Below are 8911 nucleotides of genomic sequence, written 5' to 3' on the forward strand. Positions count from 1 at the left end.
TGGAGGATGCCTAACAGTGTTTAAGAATATTTCTGGTACTTCCTTTCCCCAATCACGACAACCAAAAAACATCTCCAGACTTCGCCACATGTCCCCAGTGGATCTGGGGAGGCAAGACAAAATCACCCCTATAAAAACAATTGGTGTTGAAAGATGAGGGTTTCTGGTGAATCCCAGATTCAGGAAGGTGACCACTATAGGCTAAACATGAAGAGCCAAATAGAATAAAGCAGAAAAGTGTGAACACAAGAATAATAAGTAAGAGTATGCAAAGGATCATGATATATCAAAGAATCTTTCCATCAGCAGCTTGCTACAAGGATCTTGAGTAAGCAGTAAATTTCCACAGAATGTCTGCTTCTAGAGGTTTATGGAAACCTCTAATTACCTAAGGGAATAATGCAGCTCTTGTACAGATCTCTTCTGTTTTTTTCCCCCACGGAATTGGGTTTGATAAAGACAACAACGTTTCTAAGTAAGAGGCAAAGCTTTGCCTAATACAAAATTGTGAATAAGTGTTCCAGTTACATATGTCCTTGTATGACTGGATTAAATATGTTGGAATGTTCTAGGAAGGAAACCCAAATCTAATAGATTTTTTTGTTTTCTTTTTGCTTCTCTGAATATTGTAGATTTTTATAGGGACATGAATAAACCAATCCAGAAGATAAACAGTATATATATATATATATATATATATATATATGATAGAGGCAATTAAATAAAATCCACTTGAAGATTCCTTCATGCTACACCTTTACAAATACAGGAAAAGTATATAGAATTGTATAAAAGTTATGAAAGACTAAAGTTACCTGAGATCCTGCACTCAGATAAAGCCCTGTTAACATGTGGTTTTGATTCTTTCTGTCCTTTCTCTATGTTTACACACATACCCAGACACCCTCAATTTTATATAAATGGAATCATATTTCTTGGACAACTTCTCATGTCAGTAAATATATAATTTTATGTGTGTATAATCATTTTATATATCTAAATATTTTCTGTTGCATATTGGTACCATGATTTAAATGGTTAGTTATTTATTGATGGGCATGCAAATTGTTCACATTTTTTTTTTTACTGTAACAAAGCACACTACAATAAATATCCACTTATCTGTGCCTTTTTATGGCTATTACTCAGAGCCAAAATCTCTATGCATTAAAATTTTGATTCAGATTGCCAAAATGGCTACAGAATTCCCTAACCACTTGTTCTGAGTTAATACTCCTAAGATACACAAGTTGATACATTTACGCCATGGATGATTAAGGGCAGCTTGACTTAGAGTCATTTACGTTTTCAAGGAAGACACTGTGGAATGGAATGAATTAATTCAAGAGGAAAGAAACATTGAAGATATGATTTGTAGGAAATCCTTCTTAAGTCCCACAACAGAAACCACCATTTATGTTACTTATGACATTAGGAAAATGAAATATTCGTATAAACTGAGAGACGTGGTGTTCGTGTAAATTCGGAAGGGTTTTAACTTGTATACTTTCCTCAAGAAATTGGTTAAGATCTTAGACTGATAGCTGTTAGTTTAATTATACGGATAATATGTGGGTATGAAATGATTCAGACACTTAGAATACACAAACCCTTTTTTCAAATAATAGTTTATATATTTAATCTTTTTACTTTTACCTTGATACAACACATATATACCCACATACCTCCTGATTAGTGCCTGAGGGAAATTCAACAAAAGAAACCATTATTAAGAGCTGAATAAAAATAAAGAAAAAGATGGAGAGAGAGTTGTGTGGGGATGGGGTAAGAGTTTGTAAAGGATTTGGGTAAGGAAAAAGAAAACGTGGGGGATTTTACTGGAAAGAAGTTACGAATTTATTACGGAAGAGAGAATGAAAAATTGGAATTTGACTGATCACTGTAATTATCAGTAATGGTCAATTGTAATTATTATAATTTAGAAAAATGAAGGAATCTGGCTGGCACTAGGCATTTAATTACCATGTTATGACCACACTATTTGGAAAGCTTTCATTTGTATTCACTGAGATGAATAATTTCTCTTTGATTTACTGAGAAGAAAGCAAGTTTCCCCTGCTTTACTTATTATCTTACAACCTGCTGGAGAAATTTCTCATTCATATTTCTTTTATGTGAATGATCTGCATTATTATCACAAAGGTATAGCAACTTTTTCTCTTCTTTGTTGTAAGTTCTCTTTTTTTGAGAGCATTTATAGTCTGCACTTAAATGAAGTATAGTGGCCTGTCCCTTACAACTGAATTGATAGCTCTAGGTGCAAAACACTCACTAAAATGAAGCATTTCATTCATTAAAACTTAGTATTTTTGTTTTGCATTTACAGATGACTATTCTGTTTTTCTGATAAGAGCTTTCATATTCATTACTCCACTTTTACTGTAAGAGTTTATATATTCCTATTTTTCTGATAAGAAATCTGAGTTGGAAAATTGAAGATTTTTTTCTTTTTCTTTTCCTTTTCTATTTTTTATTTTCTTTTTTCTTTTTTGACCCAATATGTATTTCTGTAATGTGAGACAAAGGTGTAAATTTATTTTCTTAGAGATTATTCATTATACCAGTGACACATTAAATAAGCCATCTTTCTTCTTGGAGATGTAATATCACTTTTATCTTATATTAATTTTTTCTGTGCCTGGGCCTACCTATCTATCTACACATTTTCTACACATTTATATGTACGTATATTTTTATTTACTTATTTATTTGACAGAGAGAGAGAGATCACAAGTAGGCACAGAGGCAGGCGGCGGCGGGGGCGGGGGGGAAGCAGGCTCCCTGCTGAGCAAAGAGCCCGATGCGGGGCTCTATCCCAGGACCCTGAGATCATGACCTGAGCAGAAGGCAGAGGCTTAACCCACTGAGCCACCCAGGCACCCCTGTGCGTATATTCTTTATGAACTCTGTACTTACACTTTTTTGAACACCATATTATTTTGATCACAAGTATATAGTCAATTTAAATATCATATAAAACATATTATTCTAACTCATAGATAATAATACAGAAAAATCTCTACAGAACAGTATAAAACACTTTAAAAATTCAATAGATGATGGATAGGAGTTATAAACTGATAATTCACAGAACAAGAATTGACATAACTTCAGTACAGTAAAAATAACTGAATTAAAATTCAATGTGAGACAAATCTTTTACACATTAATGAAGGAATAAAAAGAAGAAAGCAAGAATTTTAAAAAAGAGAGAGTGAAGTGTTGGCATGGGAATTTCTAGTGCTTTTCTCCTCCCTAGAATCATCAGTTTAAACAACATTCTCTATGTGACAATACCTTCACAAGAACTAAAGATTCCAGGTAAAGGATTATAGCACCTGGGTAAAGCATAAAATTAGAAAAGATTCACTGAGGAGGGTAGGAGGATAGATGCACATTACACTCATCACCCCTTCCTCAAGCCCAGGCAGCATAGTGGAAAGTAAGATCCCCACCTCATGGAAGAGGACAGTGAGGTCACCACCTGAGTTCACAGCAGACCCCAGAGTCCGTCCATCCTAGCACCAGACCTACTCTGGTAGCCCTAGGTGGCTCCCTGAAGACTCCTGTAAACCCAGACCCATAGATCATCCCAACATCTGCTAATTCTTTAATCAAAATCCTCTCAACAAAGAAAAAAGTTCAGGACAAGATGATTTCACGGTAAATTTTACCAAACATTTTAAAAGAGTTAACACCAATCCTTCCCATAGTCTTCCAAAAAATTGAAGAGGGAAGATTCTCAGACTCATTTTATGAGACCAACCTTATTTTCATTCCAAAGCCAGAGGAAGACACTACAAGAAAAGAGAACTGTAGACTGGTATCCTTGATTAATATAGGTGTAAAAATTCTCAACGAATTATTAGCAAACTGTAAGAGTGCTGGCAACACTAATTCCAACTTTAGCTGCCCATCTTGTCCATGCCCATAGAGAGAACTCCCTTGGTGCTATATGTCCCAGGCCTCCTGGAAGTTAAAATGGACCCTGACTGGAATGTGGGAGGGAGGGCTTGTTCTGATCATCCCTAAAAATGGTGCCACTTTAGATAACTACCCTGTGACTTCACTACCATGCCCCTCAATCCATAAAAACTAGAGGTTAAAGTCTGAATAGGTGTAGAGAAAGGGCAGAGAATAGAGGCAGCATAGCACCTAAATTGCCTGTCCACTCGATTAACCCCTGTCAGTAAGTTACCCTGAATAAAATTCTGTGTAAATGGTGTGGAGTGGCTTGTTTCTTTTTTTTGTTCCCAGTCTAAAGGACACGTTATTGACCTTCCTCCACTTTCTAACACAATCTGAATTTAATACCATATTTAAAAGGATCATATACCATGATCAAGTGGGATTTATCTCTGGGATGCAAGGCTGGTCTAACATATGTGATCAGTAAGTGTGATGTACTACATTAATAGAATAAAAGATAAAAATCATAATTATTTCAGTAGATGCAGAAAAGCATTAAAATTCAATGTGCTTTCATGACTAAAATGCAACAAATTGAATATAGAAAGAATGTACATTGACATAACAAAGATCAAATATGAAAAACCTACAGCTAACATGTTCAGTGGTGATAGGTTGAAAACCTTTTCTTCTAAAATCAGGCACATGGAAAGGTATCTATTTTCACCACACCTATTTAACATAGTACTGGAAGTCCTGGATAGAGCAATCAGGCAAGAAAAAAGAAATGCATTTAAACTGGAAGAGAAAAAGTAAAATGGTCTCTGTTTGAAGATGATATCAGTTTATATATAGAAAATCCTAAAGACTTCACGGGGCACCTGAACGGCTCAGTCAGTGAAGCATCTGCCTTGAGCTCAGGCCATGATCCCAGGACCCTGGGATATAGCCCCACATCGGGCTTCCTGCTCAGTGGGGAGTCTGTTTCTCCTTCTCCCTCTGCCCTTCCCCCTGCTTGTGCACTCTCTCTCTCTCTCTCTGTCAAACAATAAATAAATAAAATCTTTAAAAAGAAGAGAAAATCCTAAAGACTTCACCAAAAAAAACCTTGGTAGATCTAATCAATGAGTTCAATAAAGTTGCAAGATACAAAATCAATATACAGAAATCAGTTATGTTTCTATACACTAATAACAAAGTATCTGGAAAAAAATCACCTTCACTATAGCATCAAAAACAAAAAATACTTAAGAATAAATTTCACCAAAACGCTAAAAGATCTACACATTGGAAAATATAAGATGATGAAGGAAACTGAAGAAGACACAAATATAAATGGAAAGATGTTCATGTTTATGGGTTGGAAGAATTAATATTGTTAATATGCCTATACTACCCAAGCTATCTATACATTGAATGCAATCCTATCAAAACTCCAATGGCATTTTTTACAGATATAGAAAAAAAAAAAAACAAAACAAAACCACCTAGAATTTGTATGGAACCATTAGAGACTCCAAATAGCTAAAGCCATCTCAAAAAAGAAGAGTAAAGTTGGAGGTGTTACACTTCCTGATCTCAAACCATACAACACAGCTACATACTACATAGCTACATATTAAATCAATATGGTACTGGCATAGAAACAAACACAAACCAATGGAACAGAATCAAGAGCCCAGAAACAAACCCATGTGTATATGGTTAACTAATATTTGACAAGGCAGCCACGATACCCAATGAGCAAAGAATAGTCTCTCCAATAAGGTGATGGGAAAACTGGATATCCACATCCAAAAAAAATGAAATTGGACCCCTAATGAAATTGAACCCCTAATAACACCACTCGCAAAAATTTAATCAAAATGGATTAAAGACAAAAATAGAAGAAGAAGATCCAAAAGCAGTAAAACTAACAGAAGAAAAATAGGTTAAAGTCTTCTTGACACTGATCTTAGCAACAATTTTTGGAAATAACATTAGAAGCACAAACAAAAGCAAACATAAACAAGTGGGACTATATTTAACTATAAAGCTTCTGCAGAGTAAAACATTCACTAAAATGAAAAGGTAACCTACAGAATGAAAGAAAATATCTGCAAACCATCTTTTCATCAAAGATTAATACCCAAAATATATAGGGAACTCATACAACTCAGAAAAAAAAATCTAATTAAAAATAACAAAAGAATTAACATTTTTCAGAAGAAGACATGCAAATGACCAATAGGTACATAAAAGGTTCTCAACATCGGTAATCATCAGGGAGAAGCAAATCAAAATCACAATAAGATACCACTTCACACCTGTTAGGGAAGAAATAACAAGTGTTGGCAAAGAGTAGAGAAAAGGGAAACCTTATGCACTATTAACAGGAATGTCTTGGTATAGCCACTATGTAAAACAGTATGGAGTCTCCTCAAAAAACTAGAGCTACCATTTGACCCAGCAATCTCACTTGTGGGTATGTATCCAAAGGAATCGAAATCACTGTCTTGACAAGATATCTACACCCACATGTTCATAGCAGCATTATTCACAATCACCAAGACATGGAAATAAGCTCAGTGTCTGTCAATGGATAAATGGATAAAGAAAATGTGTTATATCTATAACAGAATGTCATTCAACCATACGAAAGAAGGAAATCCTGTCTTTTGTGACAATATGGCTGGACCTCAAAGACATTATGCCAAGTGAAATAATTTGAACAGAGAAAGATAAATATCGCATGTTTTCATTTATATGTGGAATCTAAAAAAGCTGAATTTTGGAAATAAATATTAGTATGCTGGTTGCCAGGGGCTGAGGAGAGTGGGGGAAATGTGGAGAGGTTGGTCGAAAGGTACAAACTTCTAGCTATAAGATGAATAATTTCTGGGGATCTAATGTACAGCAAGGTGATTAGTATTTCATACTTAAAAGTTAAGAAAATACAGGGTGCCAGGGGGGCTCAGTGGATTAAGCCTCTGCCTTCGGCTCAGGTCATCATCTCAGGGTTCTGGGACCGAGCCCCACATTGGGGTTCAGCGGGGAGCCTGCTTCTCCCTCACTCTCTGCCCACCTCTCTGCTTACTTGTGATCTCTGTCTGTCAAATAAATAAATTAAAAAATCTAAAAAAAAGTTAAGAAAATGAATTGTAAAACTCACCACATATAAAAAATGGTAAGTATGTGAGCTGGTGGATATATTACGTAATCTTATTGTGGTGGCTATTTCATGGTATAATGTGTATCATATCATTATGTTGTACACTTTAAACTTATGTTATATGACAATGTCTCAATAAATCTGGAAAAAGAGAAGTCCTTCATTTTGTATGTGCTTATGAGCATCAAATAAAGTGTGGAAAGTCATACACTACACCTTGGAGAAATAGGGTTACCTAAATGAGGCAGGAACAAAAATGAAGATGAAACTAAACTTTTTCCGATATTTTTAATTTAAAAAGCACACATCTATTGGTTTGCAATTAAAAAATTGAGTGCAATAAAAATTAGAAAAAATGTGGTTTGTGAGCATCTAGAGAATTATAAAATGTAAACATAATTTCAGAATAAGAATTATTCTCATCATGCATCTTACTTTGGATTCTCTAAAATCAGACACTGAAATAAAGATTTGTGCTCAAGCAGCTTATTGGGAAGGGTATTATACATTATACATTATACATTATACATTAGCTTTTGTCCTCTGAAAAATTATTCCAATCAGGGTACTACGTCACTTTAAATAGTCTCGTCTGCAGTTTGTAAACATTTAGTTTAATGTTTGTGCATATTTTCTCTTTTACTAAAGTGAAACTTAACTAACAAACCACGGGTAAAAAGGTGAGTCTAAAGGGAGATAGACTGATTTCTTTACATGCTTTAATGACTTTTAACCTAATAGCTGTTATATTAAATATGTATAATCATATATCTTTATATCAGTTCCTATTTTTTAAAGAATTGTCCTCTTTTATAGATTTGGTTATTTTATTATTAGGCAAAATATCTGCAACATTTTGAAAATTTAAATACATTCAACATTTTAAATTTCTCTTTCTATTCTCAAAATGAACCATGTCCATTTGAAAACTTAAGTCTCTCTCAAATACATGAAGTTATCTTGTTACCCAGGCTTTGTAAATGAACTACAAATAGAGTAATCTTTAGTAATGAATCTCTTTTTTGTTAAAATCTCATTTAAATTTTGTTGGCTTTGTTGTTGCATGAAAGGAGGAAATCTTTAGATTGATTGATTTGATCAAACTTTCTGGGCATTTGCCATACTCTGCTGACCATTGATTTCATATCCAGCTGACTTCAAAATGACTAAGCGACAAGGTGATTTCTCTCTTCCTTCTGTCTCTTCTACAGTCAACCTTGTTTAGAACCTGTTTATTGATATTTCCGTTGTAATACAACATGAGGTTGTTTTTACAATACAGTGTCCAATAGGTTATTATTTCCTTAGATTTGTTCAAGGACTAATGGGATACATTTCTATAAGTAGGCACAACAATGTTTGCAAAATTATGGAAAATGGAAGTGATTAATAAGAGGATAGGGTTCAAAGACTATTTTATTTCATTTTGAAAATGACTGGAGAAAAGCTATGTATGCAAGGAACTCTGGTAGTCTTGTTAGATCAAAATAATTAAAATCTTTTTTCTCCTCTATAGCTCCAGCAGAATCAAAACCAAGAAATCTCTTAGGTATTCTGAACTGTAAATCTCATTTCTGAAGATGGATCTAACAATGATAACACAGTTAGAAAAAGAACTAAAATGCAAATAGTAATAATTGACTATGTGACTTATGCCCATTACTAGTAACATCAGACTTCAAGAAAAATATAATTAAACTCCCTTTCAATTCCTTCTGTTTATATTTCCACCAATCACAAACCTTGCTGTCCTGGTTTTGTCATATAATTCGTTCCCCAGGAAAACAAGACAGACCTGTGGGAGCTGAAGTGAACTTTACCTTCCCCTAT

The sequence above is a fragment of the Martes martes genome (assembly GCF_963455335.1).
Source record: "Martes martes genome assembly, chromosome: 9".
NCBI lineage: Eukaryota > Metazoa > Chordata > Mammalia > Carnivora > Mustelidae > Martes > Martes martes.